This window comes from Ptychodera flava, chromosome 4 (genome assembly GCF_041260155.1).
Source record: "Ptychodera flava strain L36383 chromosome 4, AS_Pfla_20210202, whole genome shotgun sequence".
Classification (NCBI taxonomy): Eukaryota; Metazoa; Hemichordata; class Enteropneusta; family Ptychoderidae; genus Ptychodera; species Ptychodera flava.
The window spans coordinates 42,380,668-42,404,883 of NC_091931.1; the positions used below are offsets into that span (position 1 = coordinate 42,380,668).

General features: G+C 37.6%; 2 long non-coding RNA genes across 3 annotated transcripts; one reads left to right on the forward strand and one right to left on the reverse strand.

The window, feature by feature from the left end:
- Positions 1 to 301: 301 nt before the first annotated feature.
- On the reverse strand, positions 302 to 23,841 carry LOC139131827 (uncharacterized). 2 transcript variants are annotated; one of them, XR_011552197.1, is made up of 3 exons: positions 23,640 to 23,841; positions 21,346 to 21,396; positions 302 to 658 (listed from the first exon to the last, which is right to left on the reverse strand). It is a non-coding gene; the product is annotated as an uncharacterized lncRNA (long non-coding RNA). The 2 variants fall into 2 exon arrangements; XR_011552198.1 differs by lacking the exon at positions 302 to 658 and adding an exon at positions 16,052 to 16,421 and having other exon boundaries at positions 23,640 to 23,827.
- LOC139131826 (uncharacterized) lies at positions 7,907 to 11,016 on the forward strand. Its single transcript, XR_011552195.1, has 3 exons — positions 7,907 to 8,193; positions 9,832 to 9,908; positions 10,631 to 11,016. It is a non-coding gene; the product is annotated as an uncharacterized lncRNA (long non-coding RNA).
- Positions 23,842 to 24,216: the final 375 nt, after the last annotated feature.

Genomic DNA, 24,216 nt, shown 5'->3' on the forward strand with positions numbered 1-24,216 from the left:
CGTCTATGGTCAACTAAGGCAGTAAGGGGGCTAGCTGCCTTTCTGCTATGCATGTTGCTAAAGTTGACCTCCAGTACCTAAAGTTTCAGACCTTAATTACTTTTGTCATTCTTGTTTTTTCTGGTTTAAATATTCTTGGTTGTTTTTCTGGTTGTACTGTGCAGAAATCATTGTCATAACATCAACGTAGAATTTTCCTGCCACTGAACAGATAGAAACAACATTTATTGTTGATCTTTGGTAACCATACTGGTATGTACCAATTCTGATCAAATTTGAGCGACACCGTATAATTGCGGTATTTTTAATGTATATTCATGTTTTTATTACACTATAAAAATTCCAATTTGCAAATTTCAAAGTGTTGTCACTAATCTGATTGCTAAAGTGAAACATGTTTATTTCAGGAGTGAATGGAAGGCCTAAAAGTTACACAAACACAAGGGTGATCTGTTTCTTAGTTGAAAATTATTTGTTCATCCAGTAAGAAAGTACTAATTCCAGGAGTAAAGCAGAACATTGACTACATAGCAACTTGTTGAGTTGATCAACCTGTCCTTGGTGTTTTGGCCACCTTGCCATCAGCGCTGACAAAGATACGAACTCTTTCCTCGTTGAAGTCCATGGTTACCATACTATCTTCTGGAAGTACTTGAACCTGCAAATGAAGAAGCAAATATAGTGAAATCGCAAGCATTTCTTATTCTTCATTTCTTGTTTTTCTGATTGATTCGGTTCATTAGACTGTCACAATTTGGTCAAATCCCTGATGAAGAAAATACATAATGAGAAATGCCGAGTGTTAAGGTTTGAAGACAAACACTATACCACACTCTATACGGTCTATAACTATAATTACCAATAGACTGCATGGAGATAATCCTTTCACATTGTCTTATTACTGAAAAAAATCACCCGTCTTTGTCTCTTGGCACAATAACAACATTACAATTGCAAAATAACAAGCATGTAATTGCAAAAAATTCAACTGAGCTGTTCTATGGCTTTGGTGAGGGCTATATATGTCATGTCTTCGGCAGACTGCTGTACCACAACTTACAAGGTGAAGGAGCTGTTCATTAGCAACACCAATAGAAGGGGTGTTGCTATGTATGTTCTGGAGTAAAATTGCAACTCCTTATTTGAACATTAAATGAAATCAATTAATGTTTATTATGAATTGTATATCAAAAGAGTCTTATAGTGAATTGCTGTGTGGGATGGGATGGGGTCAATTTCAATGTTTCAAGTCACAGCTTCTGAGTCCTAGCACTGTGATGTCAAAGCTCTTATGAAAACAACCTTAATGTGACTAAATATTTACATGTGGTAAACCATTTATGAATTGTTGCCGTGTTGGAGCACTGTGCATTCAGGGTCATTGCTTACATATCTTTCTAAAATATTCTAGGAATTATTTTAAAATATATGCTCAGTACACATTATACCACAATATCCCTCTGCAAAGTCTAAATTGCCACACTAAACATCAGGGCATTAGGGAAGTAGAGAGGTTAAGAATAATACTGTCTTTGTAGAATAGTTCCAGTCTAGTCTAACAAACCTTGGCAAGTGCATGATTACATGAGAAATTAATTTTAAATTCCCACAGGACTTCAAAGGATTTGCCTGTTAAGTGAATCATTTAACAATTTTGTTCTGATGTCAAATTATGAAACAAACCGCTTTAGGCAATGCACTTTGCAAATTATTATTAATTCAAGGGGTCAGCAAGTTGACTGGGATCATGTAGACGTGACCCAAATCCAGTCTTTGACAACAAAATAGAAGTTTCAAAGACAACTAAGCTTATACAGATGGCTGTAACTGCTGTAACAAGGGGAGTAGACTGCTAACTAGAATGTCCTGCTTCAACGCAAGATCTGATTGTAAAAGCCAAAAGAATGCAGAGTATTGTCACTCCAAGCAACTTATTGTACAGAATAACTGTGTGTTTTATGATCTGTTCAACCACGGTCCCTTCAGAGGGACCGTGGTTCAACCGAGGGCAACTTTACAGAAGCACTCATAAATACCTGTTGGTGACTATGAATCACCAGGGTCAAAAGGCCAAAGGTCAAGAGGGTGATGTTGTATTGTCATTTACAAAAAACAGCTCTTGACAAAGAGATGTATTTATGACGATGTATGCAAAGAGGCCAAGTTATGCCTAGCCTCTGGTGTTTTTCATATTTGCTTGTACCAAACAGTTACTGTGGTGTCTTTGATTGTGTAGCCTTTCATGCTATCATACATGGTCTATGCGAAGTGAAAGTGCCAAAATATATCACTATCATGGGCGCAGGAGAGAGAGCTTGTTTCTACCATTAGCAAGCTGAGTATAGACACTGACTGCACAATGTGAACTCATCGCAAAAAAAACTTTTAACAGCAGTACAGTATATTTTTGATTCACCCAACATGTAGTGTCTTTACATTGCTGTTTCATGATGGCATCCATTAGGAAAACAGGACAACAGAGCATAGTTTTTTGTTTCCGAAGTGTTTAAAACTTGTAATGGATTTCGCATTTCAAAATTTGCACAGTGAAGAATTTGTTCTGTACTCTTACTCTACGAATTTATAAAACAGAAATAAGTGCAAAATGCTCGGTTACATAATTTTCATTTGCAAGTTATCGAGTATGTATTCGAGTTTTGGCCTTAGCACCAACCCAAGTGCTTGTGACTGAATCTGCAAAAAAGAATTTAGCTAAAAAGTCATTTTTTACGGTATTCTTCTAAGCGTAAAGAGCATTGAAAAGCAGTATACAGGCTGTTTCAATGTGTTTTAACCCAAGTGGTGGCACTCTACGGGAAAATGGATACCCATGTATGTTCCCAAAATCACAGAAAAGGGAGTTTTTTACTCATCATCTTGGTCCACCAGACCAAGAATACAGGGAACATTTTTGTAAAAGCTGATCTGTGAAGAGATGAAATAGTCACTACCCATTTGAAATCTGGTAAATCATTTTCTATGTTATACAGTCATGTCAGGACTAAATTGAGATTTTTTAAAATAAAAAAGTAATCATGTAAAATCTTTTCCCAAAACTTGTCATGTTTCTCCAGACTGTAATGGAGGCAAGCTGGTACAGACAGCAACAATAGACTATCTCATTGCTCTATAAGATATCAAATTGGTTGTAACTGTCCTAAATTTTGAAAATTAGGGGTTGTTTTCTGGTTTATTTTTCTCCCATATTTCTAATAACAAGGGTGTCCTTTTTGTTGAAAAATCACAGATAAGGGGTGTTTTAAAATTTTGTGGAACAAGCCTTTCGTGTGAGTGCCACCACTGCGGTTTTTAACCCTTTCACTACCATGGTTTGGCCCAAATAAATTGTTTACACTGTGGCTATGAATTTTGTATCTAGTTTGGGAAAAGATGTTCATTTTCCCTTCTTAGTCTAAGTTCTTTCATGAAAAAATCAAAGATGTTCATGTTACTGAGATCTCCTGTATCTTTGTATATAATCCATGATTTATAAACTAGTGAACATTGTTAATACCAATTGCAAATCACATTTATCTGTGATTTTTCGAACATTCATTGTAATTTTTACATTGCATTTGTATTCATTTGTGAAAATCGTTCAATTTGATTCCTAAAGGATATTACTCGTTCACTTTCAATAAACATGTGATATATGTCATTTGTTACGTTACAAATCCTACAACGGCTGGTTGGAGTTATTTTCAAGCACCGTTTGGAAGTATATCATGTATAAATTTAAGCTTTGACCATCCACACTCAAGTCCAAAATCCAGAATTCTAGTCCATATATTTGGGATCCAAGGCTTAATGAATTTCTGATTAATAGAAGACCAATAATATTCTTTTGTGGTAACCTTATCAACACTTTCTTGATAACAACTTTGTTTCAAGAAGATACAAGGTGTGGCAAAGCTATGTCAAGAGAATCTAATCTAACATTACGTAGCATCACTGTTTCTCGCCAATGCCTTGGTATAACATGAATGACTCACATACCAGATTTGACTTGTCATGCAAATTACGCGAAATCCACTGAATACAGATATTCCCGCCTAAATCTACAATATCCATTATGAATATTCCATTGAACGACACACTGAACATCGTTCGCAGAATTTTTGTATATATTGCTCAACACGGTTCTTCGCCCTAAGATTAAGTAATTTTGTCTTTTTGTATAAAATCCAAATTTATCCCGTTACGAGAGTAAGTTTGCAGTTCTGAAGAAATTTCCGAAATAGTCCTTCAAGCTATCACGTGACGTTGACATTTAGATCGATATATTTCTCTAGCATAACGTAATTTTGCTGGGTCTTCTAGGTGATTTTGTAGGACATGAAATTAACACAAAATACATCAATACATCATTCTGTGTGATGTGTGCCGTATTTGTACAACGCTAACATATGCAGGTATATTTCATTAACCAGCGGGAAAAGTTGACGCTGTTATGTGTTTCCACCTATATACTCATCAACAGCTGCCATCTTACAGTCTGTGTATTCTTATTGTTTACGCCCTTTAGAAGAAAAAGAGAACGCTTTATGCAAAAGTCTAGTCCAGTTCCGATAAAACCAGTGACTCAATTCTCAGTATCGACACTTGTACTCGGAAATGAGAAATGCGGCAAAAAATACTTTGAGTACATCAAAGAGAAAGTGAAAGAAGCACGAAGGGATGAGATGGCGCAAAGGACTATTGAATCCTCCCATAACTCTAATACTACATTAAATTTAAAACTGCCGAGGCAGATGTTTGTAATAAGGCATAGAGGTGTTGCATTAAATTCCCAGTTGTTTGAAAAGTGCTCTTGCGGCGCGGCATGGATGTATCAGTACCATGTCGACGTGTGCTTTGTCTGACATATTGCCGCTTCGGGGAAAGGATAATGAATGACGGGAAATCGCCGGCCAGTCGCTGACGTCACCCGAGGTGTGAATCAAATGATATTCTTGGAGGGGGATTAGAGATCTGGAAGACTGATCTTGTTGTGTGTTTTTAAGTATGTTTCGGTCTCCACCATTACCATATCAGATCTTTAAACTTTATATCATGGCTTATATGTTCCAGGAAACACATGAGGGATATGTTTTATTTGTTATTATGGTGACAATTTCTCTCCATTTCTGTCTAATGCAAGACTGTTTTCTCAATTCTTGAGAGAAAGTTCAATGGTAAAAAAATTAAAAAGAGGCCCACGAGAATCATGAAGTTTACAGTTCACATTTAGCTTTATAAAAATGGTGCACGTTCCCTACTAGAACTTTTACTCAAGACATGCACGCGCATACCGTAGTGAGAAAAAAGTCTGAAAAGGCTTGTCGCTCCTTGTGCTTGTTTACTCCTACAATATCCAAGTTGACTCTACGAGTGGTCGATAAATTGGTTAGTCGCACATGTAAATTACATTCGTGTTCCTTTTTACTCTTGGGCCTTCAGGGTTGTAGCCTGCTGCAGGGGGAGGGGGCTAGCAGTTGGCCGCCTGGAATTTTCCACAATGCTCCTATGTAAATTTATGAAATGTTATGTAAGTTACCCAAATCAAAGCTAGGCTAAGTTCGGCCCCCTTGGCATATTTGGTAAGACTAAGACCCTATCATGTTTTTCATATCCTTTATCCCAAGTAAGCTTCGAAAACTTCTATGGGCTGATCTTGAGTGCCCTTATGAATAAGCAAATAACTGAGAGCTAGGAAGAACAAAAAAGATAAGTACAACTTTAAGACATGTCAGTAAATCACAGAAATGTGTAATATTATAAAAATAACGTGCGACGCCTTGACAATTAACGTTTTTATGGGCAAGGAAAGCCAAAAATTAACGGGCGAGGCTTGCCGAGCCCGTTAATTTTGGCTTTCGTCTCGCCAGCGCTGATAAATAAACGTTAATGGTCAGGGCGGAGTCTGTTATTTCCATCGTATTATCAACTAACCCAAGAAAACCGTCAAAATTTATGAACATTTCCAACGCAAAAGACAGCGAGGCCCCAGAACTTAAGCAAAACGCAACTTAACGCAGTGTAACGCACGCTGTACTTGCAAATCCCGAGATTTTTTCGGAAAAAGTTTCTACATTTGGTCCACCAGTACCTCATTTTATTTTGTGATTGATTATGATCTTCGTACAGATAACACTTTATGTTTTAGCTGTAAAGTTACGACATCTGTTAATATTATTATTCATATTCAAGTGCATGTAAACAAACCATTGCTGTGTATTTGTGGTCAGTCACGTGGTTCAGCTCTGCCAATTATAAAATGCGATGGACAGAATATGGTAATATAATTATTAAACTACAAGATGTTTATTTCAAGTTTTGGAATCCAGTGAGAGTCGAACAGAAGATACTATTTACAGTTACAGACTGGTATTGCTTGTGAATGGTTACATGTGATTTGCATTGATGGAGGACAATGCAGTACCGACCATTCTGTTTATATTTCTGAAAAAGAAAAACGAAAACAATATTTACACTGAAAAGAATAAAATGAATCCCAACATTAAGCTTATGTTAATTCATGAATATTAAAATAAAATTTGGTGCACCTAAGGTTTGCTAAGAGAGCGTTGAAAATGAAGTTAGACATAATTTATAATTAATCATTGTGCACTTACACGACATAATCTTTTTACTAACTGTACCCGAGGTTTATCCTGAGATACCACCCTAAATCGTATGCCCTATATCCCCCTCCCGACTTTATCAAATGCGCAACCCTTGCTGTCTAATGGTTCATGTCGCGCAGGTGCAACCACATGTGTCCTGCAGCTGCACAGACATGGCGGAAGGTACAACCGACGGGGCTCTCGAGAAGATCGGTCAAGATTTTCTGACATGCCGTTTGTGTCTCGGTTACTACAAAAATGCAAAGTCTCTGCCATGTCTCCATTCTTACTGTGAGGGGTGCCTTGTCACTCTGATGGAGAAAAGAGGAGAACTGGTATGTCCAGATTGTCGTCAGCGTTGCGATGTACCAGAAGAGGGTGTGTCACAGCTTGGCACAAACTTCGTCCTGAACGGCTTAATTGACTTCGTCAAGGCACAAGAACTTCGTGCGACAGATTCAGGGCCACCATGTGAAGGCTGTGGAGTAAACAGTGTCACATGTAGATGTGTAAACTGCGCCATAAGCATCTGTCAAAATTGCCGTAAATGTCACACTTTGTTTCCAGCACTCCGGAAGCATCGCCTAATCGCTATTACTGAGTATTCTGCGGTGGAAACCGACAGAGAGCATGTGGCACCCTACAAACCTACACAGTATTGTACTGTAAATGGCCATGAAGATCAAGTTCTAAAATTCTTCTGCAAGTCAGAATCATGTCAAGTTCCGATTTGTCTTGAGTGTACAGTGGTGAACCACCGTGCTCCGGAACACGAACATCAATATCTTACGGCAAAAGCTGACGAATTTCGTAACTACATCAAAGAGAACAGTATCAAACTGGAAACGAAAGTAAAGGAGTTACAGAGATGTTAAACAAAACCAAACAAGAGCTGATCTCTGCAAAGAAAGCCTACGAAGAAGAAGTTTCAGAGGTAAAGAAAAGAGCAGAACCCTAGTTGATCAGATAAGAAACACAAAGAATTGCTACTGGTCGAACTACAGGAAGCACATGAATCGCTCACAAAATATTTGGATTGCGAAGTGGACCGATACGAGTTAGCGGAGAAAAATATAACAGCACAGTAAAATATCTTGATGTGCTCCTGAACTACGGTGATGCCAGAGAAATAGCCATTGACGCCAAACAAACAGAAAATCGAATTAACCAGTTGTTGGAATTGACTTAAAAACACTGATCGAGATATTGTCCTTGCCATGCCTCCAACCAGTGAACGAAACCGACATGAATGCGACTGTTGGTCAACTCAGAACTGTGCATGTACCCATCGACGACCTGATGTCATTCATTTCCAAAATATTTTTTGGTTGGAGAAACATTACCATTTCAGTGTCAACATACGACATAAATGGGGCTCCTGCTGTCCGAATGGTCTTCTCCAACCCGTGAATATCACGATAGAGGGCCAAATGGCGAAAACAAGGAAAGTGTGATGGCCACAGATGGCCACAGTGCGACGTACACAACAGGGGGACATTTGAAGAGAAAGGGTCACACAACATTTCAATAACTGTTGGCGATGATACTCCCATAAGATGTTCGCCTGTTGCTGTTACTGTGCTAACCGGTAAATATCAATGCCAAAGAAGTCATTTAAAACTAGTATCATTCTTACAGACTATAGAAATATGACATTAAACTGGTCCAATAATCATTTCCATTCAAGGTAATATATTACCAGGTCCATGGGACAATTGTGATTTACAAATTTAAGTAGGACCATCCTGAACCACTGATAATTAGTGGTGGTACCAGGTGTCCGGAATGGGTAAGCGTACCCTGCTAGCATGCTACACCCGTCAGGATTGGTCCCAAAATTGTCTAATATTGTATGAAGAATACAGGATAGGAATCACTGTAATATTAAGTCAAAGCCGGGAATGCTGTCGTTCATCATTTGTGTGACCGTGGTGTCATATTTGGCCACAATGTCGTCATATCGACCGTAGAACTTTTTGAAAGTCCTAACGAGTCTTTTTTGTTGTGTATCCTTGTCTCAGTAATTTTGATGCCAATGAGCTAGCTGTGTCTCAGTTGAAAATCAGTGTAGGAATCACAAGCCCTACAATACCCGAGAAGTTGAGACACGTACACACCATTAGCAGGTGCAGATGGAATATTACTTGACAAGTGGGATAATTTATGATTTCAAAATCGAAATCATCCCTTTTGTCATACAGCTTAGTGTGTAGCCCATTAGTACCCACTTGTAGGAACAGATCAAGATATGAAGCAGAGTTCCTACCCTCTGTTGTTTCTTTGATATCCAACTCATCAGGGTAAATATGATGTAAGTAATTTGATATGTCTGGATTGTCTAGACTAATCAGATCATCGATATATCTGTGCGTGTTGTTAAAACGCCTTGCAAGTTTTTTAGACCCTGCTTTGTAGAGAGACTGTAGGAACTCTGCTTCATATGAATACAGAAATAAGTCTGCAAGAAGGGGTGCACAATTTGTACCCATTGGTATGCCGATAGATTGTTGAAATGTCATACCGCCAAACTTAACAAATATGTTGTCGATTAAGAAATTAAGCATTTTAATAATTTCTTCATCTGTGTATTTGTGCTGGGCATCCATGTTGTTACTGAAATAACCTGTCCTATGTTTGATGGTAATGTATTGGTACCTTCTACTGCCATTTTTATGCAGGAAAGCTTGTTTAACAAGAGATGACAGCCTTGTTTTAAGTTTATCGTGGGGAATTGTGGTGTATAATGTGGAAAAGTCAAATGTTCGGATTGAGCTGAACTTGTTTTTCTTGACTTTTAAATCAAGCAACAATTCCTTCGAATTTTTTAGTATCCACATTTGATTCAACCCACTTGTTTCATACACTTTGTCACAATATCGAAAAAGACCATCTTTGATGGTTGTTAAAATTATAGTCAATAATTGTGACAGATGTTTGGTAGTGCAATTGCTTGATCCTGCAATAAAACGTTGTTTGTAAGGGTTTGGTTTTCCGATATGGCACAAGACTTGACACAGGCCACCAATGCATCGCGGTCGCATGTGGTTCGATACACACGGCGCATGGTATCAGAACTCAATAGTCTGCACGATTTTTCATCTGAACTACGGGGTTATGAACTTAAATCTGAATTCTGGTCTTGTATCATTAGCAGTGCACACACACTTTCACTTCATTCAAGTTTCAAATTTCATTAAAATTACCAAATTCTCCCGTACTCTCTCAGGTCCAGATCTGGCAGCTTTAGTAAATCAAAAAGGGAAACGAGTTGTACGAGGTAAAGATTGGTGTTGGGGAGATCAGGTAATTCAATCTAACATTTATCATACGTCTAAATGCAAAACTAGAATGTTTACATGTCTGCTGGTATGGAGTAGACAGATTACAAGCACAGGCCCACGGAACGTTTCGTAGATCGTCGTCGGATGGGAAGTGACTGACACTGTGAGGCCGAAGCCGAACCTCGGTACTGTATAAGAATACCATGGTATTCTTATACAGTACCGAGGTTCGGCCTTCGGCCTCACAGTGTCAGTCACTTCCCATCCGACGACGATCTACGAAACGTTCCGTGGGCCTGTGATTACAAGATAGTCGCTTCTCAGACAACCAGTGTCTGAAATTAGTTGCCCAATCAGACATAACAGGACTTTCTGAAAACTAAAACGACATTGCCTTCACTCATGTAGCATGTTGTCTGTGTGATTCATGATGCAATTGTACTGATGTGTTTATCAACTAAAAAACTGACAACAAAAAGCATGCAAGCAAGAAGTAAGGCCCATGCTTGATCCTAAGTTTCCACAATGCTTAGAATCTAAGCAATGGATTCAGTATCATTTTATGATCTATGCATAAGCAATTTATTGTTTTGCTAAAAAAACTAATATGCTGATGTAGCTTCAGTCTTACTCATCATTTCCATCATTCATTGTGTGAAAGATAAACCTATTGCTAGCTTGAAAAGATGAAAATGAAAATAATCATTTACAGTATTTACACGACCTGTTTTGTTCTCTTGACAGGATGGCAATTATAATGGATACATTGATAGAAATGTTGGTGGAGGTTATGTGACTGTCACGTGGAATGAGGGGAGCAGTACAAATGACTTTGGCCTTGGCAACATATATCGTGAACCTTATGGTATTCATACAACAAGTATGAAAAGTTAAAATATCGAATGGAGCAGAAGGGAAATATGACTTAAAACCTGCAGGCTGGTTCTGATGATGTATGCAGTGAAACCCCTTACAGCAAAATCTTTTAATTTTCTTCTCATTGGTTCATCAGAAATACCATAATCTGTCTTCTCATTGTAAATCAAACTGAATTTCTTCACTTCAGAAATGATATTCATAGTAGAGTATAAAAAGGAATGTTGAAATAAACAGGAATGTGGTATTGGGGTTTGTTTGTTTTTTTTTGGGGGGGGGCATTTTTGTAGATCAGTAATATTTCTATGTAATCATACTGTCTTTCTCCATGTTTTGTTACTCTGTCATTGGTCATTATTTTATCACCTATGGCCAGAACGGATATTATATCTTGTGCATATACTAATATCTTGTGCATTGGTAGTTGATAGAAAGTGTACATAAAAATGGTTTTGTTTTTAGTACCGGTAGATATGTACTTGTAAGCTACCAAGTTATTGAGAAGAGATATACATCTATAGCAACGCTGTTCTTTTTGTGAAATGCAAGTTTGATCTCTGACATATGTCATTATACCCAGCATACTTTTAGTACCACTGGGGACTTTTGTTTCACTGTTTTCTGAATGTGTGTATATCCAAATGTTTGCTGGTGTAATTGTCATGGCAACAGAAGTGACATAAAAATTCACCAATTTGATTCGTACTCCCTGTTGTTATTGCATAATTGGTTCATTATGTATCATATGATATGCATTATACTCTTATATTGATAGTGAAAATAAAGTGCTCTGATCAGTCAAAATATATTCACAATATAGAACAGTGGAATTCGTAAATCCCTTTTTTAAGTTTCACACCAGAATTTCAACATACTGTTTTCATGTAATAGCAGTAACCACCTCAGGGATGGGTATACAACTCTGTTTTGACCAGTTAACTTAATATCTGCACTTGCTATCGCTCATACATGTAGGTCATAAAGCCAAAGTCGAGTTGTGGTATACCAATCGCAAGGGTGGTTTATTGCTTAAATATCATTCAAATGCAGTCAAAACTGTGTACAGTGGTCACCCAAGGGACCAAGAAAAAGTAACCACTTTATGGCAGTGGCCTTTCTGTAGAGGGTAGTTGTGGCATTACTTTCAGAACAGGTCGGTGTGCTGAGTGGTGAATTTAGGAAAGGATAACAGCAATAATAAAATCAATTATAAATCTCTTGAAAATCATGATAAATGATTTAATTTCTTAAAGCCCAGTATTTTGGAACTTTTAACCTTTTTTTATGTTCGAAATTACATATTATTCTCTTACATCCATCGTGAAATGTTGTTCAGTAAAGAAATAAGCCAAATTTGTGCTCCTGTAGTGACATACAAACGCTAAATATTGCCCGATCGAGTTGGATTGCCGCGCGGGTTTGTTGACAACTTGTAGGCTGTGCACGTGATCGAGAACGCCGATAGGACATCATCGAGCCTGCAACATTCCTGGGGCCATGCCATGCCACGCCACACTGCCTGGGTAATCGCCCATGGTCGCCGGCTGAATGACCTGCGAATGGTTTTATTTTGTTCTTCTCCGTTAAAATACGTACTGCTACTGTGTTTCAGAGGATACAGAACTTTGGCAGAGGAGGCTGACATTCTATTCTGGTACCGTGTGCGTTATATACGGATTATTCAAACTGCAGTCGGCAGTGCACCGATGCGCACCCTGCAGTTGGTCACTCAGAACTCCGGGTACCGATGTAAAATCAAGACGACACTATATACACTTGGCTCACTTCTGTAGGCAAATAGCTATCAAAATTGAGTAACTTGAAGCAATAAATTTCAGCTGATTGTCGCTTTAGCGGCAAGGTGATTGCGAAATCCAAGCAACATAGTTTGGCAATGTATGGTAGGCTGTCGAATGCAGTGAACGCGATGGCCTTTGGCAGCAAGTAAGGGAACCGTCAGTATTTACGACCTGGGGGTCATTCAAAAATTGAAAGTTTTAAGGGGGTGCTCAAAATGTTTTTTCTTTGTCTTACTCTGTCTTCAATGACATAATGATTAGTGATTATATATATTTTACTCTGATACATATAAATAAAAAGAAAATAAATACTCTAACAGTACAAATAAATATCAACTAGATGAAGCAAGGCAAAAACTACAAGTAGCTGCTACTACTAGCAATACTTATTATGAAAGAGAAGATAGTGACGATGAGAATGATATCGTTGTTCATGTACGCAATGGCACCAGTGACATAAAGATGAGGATCAACAGTGGTGATGATGATGTCACACAGTAGTTTTCTGCAGTCGTTACCAGGGTTGGAAGGAGAGGCTGGGTCATGGAGAAATGTTCTCGACAGATATCACTATAAGTGCACAGGATCTAGGACAAAACTGAACTGTTGTGAATTCATCCTTTATATTATCATAGAAATGTATATTTAATTGACTTGAGTTCAACAACCATTTGGACATTTAACCATACCATAATGACATGCTACCCATCCAAATTTAACAATACTATATGGTCGGAGACTGCTTATTAGTGAGCTTTTATATCTACATATTGTTACATGGTCAGGTAAGCCAAACTTTCTGTTAGAGGGGGGTTACTGAAAGTCATCATGGTTGGCTGGGGTGCGACTCAAAATTTCGGAGTTTCTAATGTAATTCCTCCGACCCCCAGATCGTAAATAATGACGGCTCCCTAAACAGCTGTGAACGCCCGAGTTAGAACGATCGGGACCAGTATACGCACTGCTGTATCTCAGCGAAAAGTTAGAAAAAAACAATGGAGCTACTGCTAAGAATTTACAGACTCTTGGCTCTTGATGCATCAGTTACTGAGCTTTTATACTGGTAAAAAGGCATTCTGAATACAGCGGTAAATTTCCTCCCAAACGAGAAAGGATAACACGCGGGCATTCTGCAATGGACGCGGCTGTCAATTTTACCTTGCTGCAGGCCCCACACCAATCTCGGCCCGAGCCTTACAGGACTAGTAGCCGGCCAAACACACAAAAAACAACGTCGCAGTGTAAAATCCGTAGGTCAGAACCGTTGATCATAAATTTTCAGAACCAGTGATGTTTAAAAGTTTTGTATTGATCACTTCATTTAGGCTTATGTGAATGACTTTCTCATCGAGCTGCGTCTATAATTGTCCCGGGCATTGTCCATGCAAATTTGGGGCCTGCCTTAGCTCCCTCCGATCGTCTGTAGACTACAGCCAAACTCACAGTCCTGAGCAAATTGTACAGTTGTGAAAGTCAGATATGTATCATGAATTTTATACAAAAAATATACAAACAACAGAATCAAACCAGGAGGTTAGTTTGCTGTCGGGCCGGGTGCGCAGGGGACGACTTTGCAGTGAGGCCGGGATCTCTCTTGTGTTTCGAACTTCTAAGCTTACGATGCTGGAGCTCCATCGCATCGCAGCTAGCCGATACTTGTTGTACTACTGTACTCCTTGTGAGGATTAGATACCCGTTACGTTCGATATTATTTTGAAATACTTTTAAATTTAATAAGTAAGACTTTTGTACTGCATTCAAGATATAATTTTTCCTTTCTGAGCGTTTTCAATTACGCCGTACGGCAACGATATGCGAAGTTGATAGGCTGTGTTGCCTGCAGCGTAGCCTGGCCGTACACAAAACTTCGTTCGAGTAGACGGAGCTCAGAATCAGTCCAGTCATTTATTTTCAACGAAATTTTCATTATACTCGATAATGGAAGAAACGACTAGTTCAATGATTACAATGGTGAAGTGTTGAATTTTTATTCATACATGTTTTTCTCTCTCAATTCATTCAGCCATAGACCCTATGTTTTTAGGGTCTATGATTCAGCAAACTTGATCTCCGTACCATCGGTCACAACGTGCAGTAGTGCCTTGCATGAAGCTTACAATCGACTGCCTCCGTCGTTAGTTAGCTGTTCAAGACGTTTGTTTGCACGGCTCATTATAGTCGGAACAATCTGTAAACACTTACATATTTATATCTTTCCGGTATTTCACCCAACTTTCGCGCGTTTTTAGCTGAGTCTCCAGTTTCGATGGACCAGACCTTTTCGAACAGTTCGAAGAGCGTATGGTTTCTACGGACGCCACAGTAAAACTTGCGTAGATGTGGTTGAGCATGCGCGGTGGTGTGATTACGTTTCGTTTCGTGTGTCAACAAAGCTGACTTCTGGTCCGGACAAGAAGTCATTTTTCACTCCTTTTACTGTTAATCGTGAGGCGGGCTGGGCATGCAAACCATGCGATTCAGTATTAATTATGGTCTACTTTCACATACTGAGGATGTCATTTTAATCAAAAATATGAAAAAAATTTGTAAAAGTTACAAATACTGGGGCTTTAAACAGTTTTGATGCGATGCAATATTAGGTCAGAATAATTTTATTTCTTGCTTTCAGTCTAAGTTTTTATTGCAGAGGTTATTCAGATCACATGTGCTGACCATTATAGCCAGGTTTTATACAAGTTTGAGCGATTACATGTAGCAACTGACCCACATAAGAGAGGTGGCTGTTCTAAAAAGAGCCTTTAATATGATAAATCAGGACTGCCACAAGACGACCATTATTAGAGGTGACTACTCTGTAAGAGTGACTACTAAAGACAGATGTGACTGTATAAGACATCCATCTTCATGATGCTTCGTAGAATTAAGTATTGGATAAAAAATCATAATTTTTTTTCTGTAACCCATATTCTAAACTTTAATAAGTTAGCATGACCAGGACACTTTTGTTCTAGAGACTATTTGACTTCCACCTACTGGTATTTAGATGAGCTGGGAGTATATTGCTGGACTGAAGCATGCAGTTACATACAACAGAGATCAAAAAGGTACTGTTTATGTTGGATAAAATTGAAGAATTTGTGTTACTCTGAGTCCAATATCTAATTGAGGAAAGTTAGCTGGACCAGCACAGAATGGATTCAATAATATTTGCTTTTTGAGTGTCCGCTACACAGGTAGAAAAGAAAAGGTACATGTAGGTCAGCCATATCCAGTTTTATTAGATAATAGAGGTTAATTTCATTTGTCTGTAGCATCATAGGTCCCATTCTCTCTGCTTCAACTTTTACTCAGACATTTTATGTAACTGGAGCCAATTATTGTGCCTTCATAAGTAGCTTACATTTGTATCTCAACAGTAAATGTATCAAACTTTGAACTTTGACCTTGACAGGCATTCTGCCAATGTGTGTTACCATTACCATGTCACGTATCATGTTGAAATAAACAAAGATACATAGAGTAAGAACACTTTAATGTGTATTCATTTCAATTCTTTATTACATAATAAAAATTGCAATTTGCAAATTTCAAAGTACTGTGACTCATCTGATTGCTAAATTGAAACATGTTTATTTCAGGAGTGAATGGAAGGCCTAAAAGTTACACAAACACGAGGGTGATCTGTTTCTGAGTTGAAAATTATTTGTGCATCCAGTAGGAAAGTATACATATAGCGGGAGTAAAGCCCTGAATCAGTATATTGACTACATAGCAACTTGTTGAGTTGATCAACCTGTTCGTGGTGTTTTGGCCACCTTGCCATCAGTGCTGACAAAGATGCGAACTCTTTCCTCGTTGAAGTCCATGGTTACCATACTATCTTCTGGAACTACTTGAACCTGAAATAAGGAAAAGGAGCAAACATTGTGAAACTGCAAGCATTTCTTATTCTTCATTTCTTGTTTTCTGATTGATTTGGTTCATTTTGTGACAGTCACAATTTGGTCAAAAATCCATGATGAAGGAAATGCCAAGTGCTGGGGCTTGAAGACAAACACTATACCATACTCAACATTATAATTGCAAAATAACATGATCATAATTGCAAAAAATTCAACTGAGCTATTCTACTGGCTTCAGTAAGGGTTAAATATGCCTTAATTGTCTTGGGCAGACTGCTGTACCACAACTTACAAGGTGAAGGAGCTGTTCATTAGCAACACCAATAGAATGGGTGTTGCTTTGTACATTCTGGAGTGACATTGTAACTCCTTATTTGAACATTAAATGAAATCAAATAATTTTTATTATGAATTGTATATCAGCAAAGTCTTACAGTGAATTGCTGTGTGGGGGGGGTGGGGTCAATTTCAATGTTTCAAGTCACAGCTTCTAAGTCCTAACACCGTGATGCTTATGAAAGCAGCCTTGTGACTAAATATTTATATGTGGTATTTAACCATTCATGAATTGTTGCCATGTTTGAGCACTGTGCATTCAGCGTCATTGCTTACATATCTTCCTAAAATATTCTAGTGAATTCTTTTAAAATATTACATGCTCAGTGTTGTACACGTTATCCAACAATATCTCTCTACAAATTTGCCACACAAAACATCAGGACAAGGAAAGTAGAGAGGTTAGGAATAATACCGTCTTTGTAGGATAGTTCCAGTCTAGAATCTTTGGCAAGTGCATGATTACAAAAGAAATCAATTTTAAATTCCCACAGGACTTCAAAGGATTTGTCTGCTAAGTGAATCATTTAACATTTTTTTTCTGATGTCAAATTATGAAACAAACCGCTTTGGAGCAATGCACTTTGCAAATAATTATTAGTTCAAGGGGTCAGATAGTTGACTGTGATCATTTAGATGTGACCCAAATCCAGTCTTTGACAACAAAATGGAAGTTTCAAAGACAATTAAGCTTATACAGATGGCTGTAACTGCTGTAACAAGGGGAGTAGACTGCCAACTAGAATGTCCTGCTTCCACGCAAGATCAGATTGTAAAAGCCAAAAAAATGCAGAGTATTGTCACTCCAAGCAACTTATTGTACAGAATAACTGTGTGTTTTGTGATCTGTTCAACCATGGTCCCTCAAGAGGGACCGTGGTTCAACCGAGGGCAACTGTACAGAAGCACTCATAAATACCTGTTGGTGACTAAGTAATGAATCACCAGGGTCAAAAGGGCAGAGGTCAAGAGGGTGATGTTCTATTGTCGTTTACAAAAAGCCCAACCATAGACAAAGAGATGTATTTATAGAGATGTATGCAAAGAGGCCAAGTTATGCCTAGCCTCTGGGTTTTTTCATATTTGCTTGTACCAAACAGTTACTGTGGTGTCTTTGATTGTGTAGCCTTTCATGCTATCATACATGGCCTATGCGAAGTGAAAGTGCCAAAATATATCACTTTATGGGCGCAGGAGAGAGAGCTTGTTTATACCATTAACAAGCTGAGTATAAACACTGACTGTACAATGTGAACTCATCACGAAAAAAGACTTTGAACAGTATTACAGTATATTTTTGATTCACCCAACACCCTGCGGTAGTATCTTTACATATCTGTCTCATGAGGGCATGCATTAGGAAAACAGCACAACATAGCATAATTTTTGTTTCCACAGTGTTTAAAACTAGTAATGGATTTCACATTTCAAAATTTGCACAGTGAAGACTCTAACGAATTTACAAAACAGAAATAAGTGCAAAATGCTCAGTTACATAATTTTCATTTGTACGTTTATCAGTATGTATTCGAATTGTGGCCTTAGCAATGACCCGAGCGCCCGTCGTGTGGCTAAATCTGCTACAAGAGAATACCAGCTAAAATGACATTTTTACAATATTCTTCATATGTCCTGTGTGTTGACAAGCAGTATTGCAAACGTTTCCATGTGTTTTGACCCAGGTGGTTGTACTCTAAGAAAAAATGGGTACCCATGCGCATTCTCAAAATCACCAAGAAGGGGGAGGTTTTTGTTCATCATCTTAGTAGGTCTACCAAAACAAGAAAAAGGGCTACTTTTTTGCAAAAGCTGATCCATGCAAGAATTAGAATAGTCAACACCCCATAACTTTCATAGATGTAAAGCCATATCAGCACTAAATTGAAAATGAGATGTTTAATAAGGACGTCATCGTGTACTCTTCCCCCATGTTGCTACAGACTGTAATAAAGGTAAGCTGGTACAGATAACAACAACAATAGACTATCTCATTGCTCTATAAAGAAATCAAATTGGTTATAACTGTCCTAAATTTTATATATAAGGGGTGTGTTTTACGGTTTATTTTCTCCTGTATTTCTCATAATAAGGGTGTCTTTTTACATTGAAAAATCCCTGATAAGGGGTGCTTTGAAATTTTTGGAAACAAGCATTTCCTGTGAGTGCCACCACTGCAGTTTTAACCCTTTCATTACCATGGTTTGGCCCGAATAAATTGTTACCGATGGTGAATGTGGACCTGTTGTCCTGTTTACAGGGAATCAGGGGTGTTTAAAGGAGGTAACACTGAGAACAACCAGATATGAACTGAATATGCTCACGTGTTTTACAACAGGTTCATTAATAGTAGTACGCTTCACAAAACAATAAGATATATGTTATCACTAAATGAAGCAGGTTTTTTTCAACATCGCACAGTACTCTCAGATTTTAAACACTAATTACAAAACTTTATTTAATATGCAAATGAGCTGTTAATTAACTTGACACTGCTCAATGCTTCATGGGACAATTAGATATCCATCAGATCAACATTTGTAGCACGTTTTATTTAATTAATGCAGTAATTTTAGAGTATGTCACTAATTACAAAGTTCATTAAATATGCAAATAATCCCTATATTAACTTGACACTGTTCAATGATTCATAGCACAATTAAATATTTATCAAATCAATATCTGTAGCACGTTTCACAAAATTTGGTGCCGTAATTTCAGAGTTTATATACCGTAATTACAAAGTTTATTAAATATGCAAATGAACCCTTAATTAACTTTACACTGCAAAATACTTAACAACACGGTTAGATATCTGTCAGATCAGTATATGCAGCAGTTTTCATCACATTTGATGCAGTTATTTCGGAGTTATATGACTAATTATAAAACTTCATGAAATATGCAAATGAGCTAATATTAACTTGACACTGCTCAATGCTTCTCAGTACGATTGGATATTTATCAGATCAACATCTGTAGCAAGTTTCATCAAATTTAACGCTGTAATTTTGGAGTAATATCACTAATTACAAAGTTCATTAAATATGCAAATAAACCCTTAATTAACTTCACACAAGTAAATGCTCTACACCACAATTAGATATCTGTCGGATCAGTATCTGCAGCAGATTTCATAACATTTGGTGCAGTTATTTTGGAGTTATATCACTAATTACAAAACTTCATAAAATATGCAAATGACCTATTTGTTAACTTGACACTGCCAAATGCTTCTCAGTACAATTAGATATTTATCAAAACAATATCTGTACCCAATTTCAAAGACTTGGGTGCTGTAATTTCAGAGTTATATACCTAATTACAAAGTTCATTAAATATGCAAATGAACCCTTAATTATTTTCACACTACTGAATGCTTTACACTACAGTTAGATATCAGTCAGATCAGTATCTGCAGCAGATTTCATCACATTTGGTGAAGTTGTATCGAAGTTATATGACTAATTACAAAACTTCATAAAATATGCAAATGACCTATTTATTAACTTGACACTGTCCAATGCTTCTAAGTATAATTAGATATATATCAGATCAATATTTGTTGCAAGTATCATCCAGTTTGGTGCAGGAATTTCAGAGTTATCTCACTAATAACAAAAGTTCATTAAATATGCAAATGAGAAGGCAATTGACATGACACTCACAGTATCATCATAATGTTCTGAGATTGTCATCTGTGAAAAGTTTCATGAAATTTTGTGCAGTATTTCTTGATATATGTCTACACTGTCATTACCGTCTCCATAGGGAAACCATTGTACGGAAAAAAACGATATTGCATAATTTCATTAATATGCAAGCCACACTAACCAAAATCTAATCAGTTCTTGCAAGTAGCATATGGTACCTGTGTACCAAATCTGACTTGAATCCGTTCAGGCGTTTTTTGAGTTATCGTGTAAACAGACAGACAGACAGACACACACACACACACACACACACTAACACACACACACACACACACACACGGACAGACAGACAGACATCGCTATGACAATAGCCCACGTGTTTACACACGTGAGCTAAAAACCCTGAATGGCTTGTCAGTGTAAACTATCTTTTTGCAACATCAGCTGGAAATGCTACTTGATTTTTTACAAAGCATGATATCATGGAATGGAAATTAAGCTCTTGTGTGTCAGAATGCAGAAAATAAGGATTTTTATGATTCAATAGAGATGTGCTGCACAAAAGACTTGCCATAATATTCCTGATGTTTTAACATGCGGAGCAAACACTTTTATTGTCATTGAACATCAATACAATCAAGACAAAGTTGTACATGGTACTCTCGCCAGTCGCTTGTACCGCTTGGTCTCGCGTATTGGCGTACCTTCGGTATTAGCTAGTACAAGCGACTGTTATGCCTCATGCCTTTGGCACTCGACCTCACGCCTTGGGCACTCGGCCTCACGCCTTCGGCACTCGATTACCTACGTTGGATTGCTATTGCACTTAATAAAGTGACTCCGGTCAAAAGAAGGCACGAGGGACTGTCGACAGTCTACATGGTAATGTTTGCAGCTCATTGTATCAGAGACTTCAATGACTTTGTCAATCTCACCTGAACAGTCGGACAGTCTTGCTTTATCTTGGCTTCTGCCTCTTCTTTGGTCTGTCGGAAAATGATAAAAAAAATGATAACTTAGAACCATAAATTTTACCAGTAGGTGTGACTAATCAGACTGGTTTTGTTAAAATCACCAACAAAGAGTGAATGTCATGCGGCAAATTTCTTAGGAACCTGAGACTGACATATAACGATGGAAATACGGAAAGATTTTTATAATAATTTATCAGATATATCAAACATATGGCTGCAAAATAAACTCTCAATGATGAACCAACCTTTTGAAAGAGATTTAACCAAGTATTGCGTCTGTTTGGAGGGTATTAGTATCCCACACACAATACATGTTACATGTGGTCCATATGTGCCTGAGAATTATCATCTCTTCCATACTGTATGAACACAATGCTATACCGTCTGGAAAGATTTCCATGATCCATGCCTAGCATATTTGCATGATCCATGTATTGTGTGTTTGCACGACTCCAGACAGCAGGGCAGAAGGCAAGGATTGTGGGTGGAATAATAATTGACTTGGACCTGACTCTACATTGTAAATTGAGTTCAATTATATCTAAATGACAACTAAGATAGCAGTGGCAGAAAAGGGGTGGTAAAAGGGATAATTTATAAACAGCCATGTAGTTTTTCGATTGACAATTTTAGTAAAGACAACCCTTTTACTTTAGCTGTCACTAACGGGATACCTGGACTTTAAAAAGCATAAAATTGGCACAACACTGCAGGAGAGTAATACAATACAAACACTGAAACAATCCTTGAGAGCAGTTCTACTCAGACTACTGGTAAATTTTAATCAAAGGATTAAGGATTTAGGATTAAGCATTAATTAAGGATTGTGTGTTCAAGTCAAGCAATACGCCCAGGATTGTATCTATTTTATAGAATATTATTTTAATAAATTCTCTCTGTAACATTATTGAATTTCTTTACTTTTTTCTGACAATATGACATCTACAACAATGGATATAAAGTTAACGACAAAAAATAGTGCCTGTAATGTTTGATTATGATTAAAATAATTGTAATTATAATTCACATTTCACAGAATCTCTGCACACAAAATAGACATTTCAAATTAACTAGAATTTGTGATATTTTTTTATTGCAGGTTTAAAAATCAGCCTGTTATCAACTGTGATGTGGCAATTGTGAACTGTAACCCCTGTTGGCATGGAAATACATTTTGATGATAACTGTAATTGATTACGCTTGGCCAATCTAATCTTTAATGAAATGTCCCCAATTTATCATGATAACATCCAGACCTTTCCTTGCCTCAGCTTATAGCATAACCTACAAGTGTGTTTGCGACCACTTCTTCTGTAATTTGATACTGTTTTTGTATGTTTTGGCCAATGGCCACAAGAACTGAAACAAATGCATATATCAAAACTGTGCTTGTTATTTTGTGTACACAAATTATCAGGACCATGGGTCACGATATTTTGTATCACTTCCCATTTATGTGACGTGGACATTTAACTATTGAAGCTACTACAATGGTCTCCATTAGAGATTACTTCATTTCATAGACAGGTTAAAATATTTTAATGATAGATGTTGCCATGGTGATGAACCTTAGTAGGCAAGGGATGAGTTATTACTGCTATCATTAGCCACACATGGTAATTAATAATTAACCTGACAGGTCAGGCAGAAGCGGTTAAGCAGAAACTGGGAAGTATAAAAAGAATCTTCCGGCTTCAAACGAATCGAATTTTGACCCATTCCTATTTCAAATATATGGGGTATCTTTGAAAATACTGAACAACTCAGCAATGCAATGTCTGTAAAATTTTCAAAGACAATGAGTATAATTGTGTTTCATGGTTTGGTTAAACTGAATTGTAATGGCCTCACCCATATGTGAATTTTTGTACGTGTTAATCATCTACAACAGCGATTAGAGTTGCTGCAGACAAATGAAAACCTCCAGTCTTCCAAGTTACCTTTTTAGTGAATCTTTTTAATGACAATCAAAAACTAAACAAAGAAAGGTGCTAATACTGTAAATTAACCATGCCATCATGATCAAAACATCTTGGCTGGTTTATTTTTGTTTGTTTTTTTGCACATTCCGTATAATATCTTTAATTTTTAGACCTAACATCGTGGTTGACTCATGTTAAAATGTTACATTTACTGGCCAGTATTTCAGTGTCACGCTTCCCCAACATTGCTTTATCATATCAGTCGCAAATACACAATGCAACCGAAGGCGTTCCGCTGAATATGAACAAACTTTCCTGGGGCTAGCGACCTACCTTCCCAACAAGGTCCGGCCAGTCCCTCATGATTGTGGTTAGATTATGTGATGCTGCTCTCGTACGGGGATGAAAAAGAAGTAGCTGTTTGTTACGGTGATACCCGGGACGCTGTTCGGGCAGAGGTAACCTGATGTTCGCTTGATGATTAGGTTCAGGCCTGATTTGTAGGTGCTACACTATCATTGGGTGTCGCCTCTTTAAAGTTGATAACCTTTAACCCGCAAGTCTGGGGCAAATGAACTTGAAGTGCGTCCTCTCACAGTATGAAACGTTTTGCTTTTGTTTTTAATTGAATGTGTTCGTGAAAGGTTGCTTGAGTTCATTATGGGTCGGAAGGGGGTACAATATTGCTATTATATTATAGTTTTGGCAGTGCCAGGGAATTTGTAGATGTAGCAAATATCATACGAAAAATCGGATACATTATCACTGATAATCTTTGGGTATGACGTCACAAAATCCACTTGTATTGACAAAGGCATAATAAAATAGCCTTATTTTCAATCTTATTGTGATATAGACACCCTCCTACTGTCTATGCATGGCGGATACAGGCGTATGCCGTCTCTATATC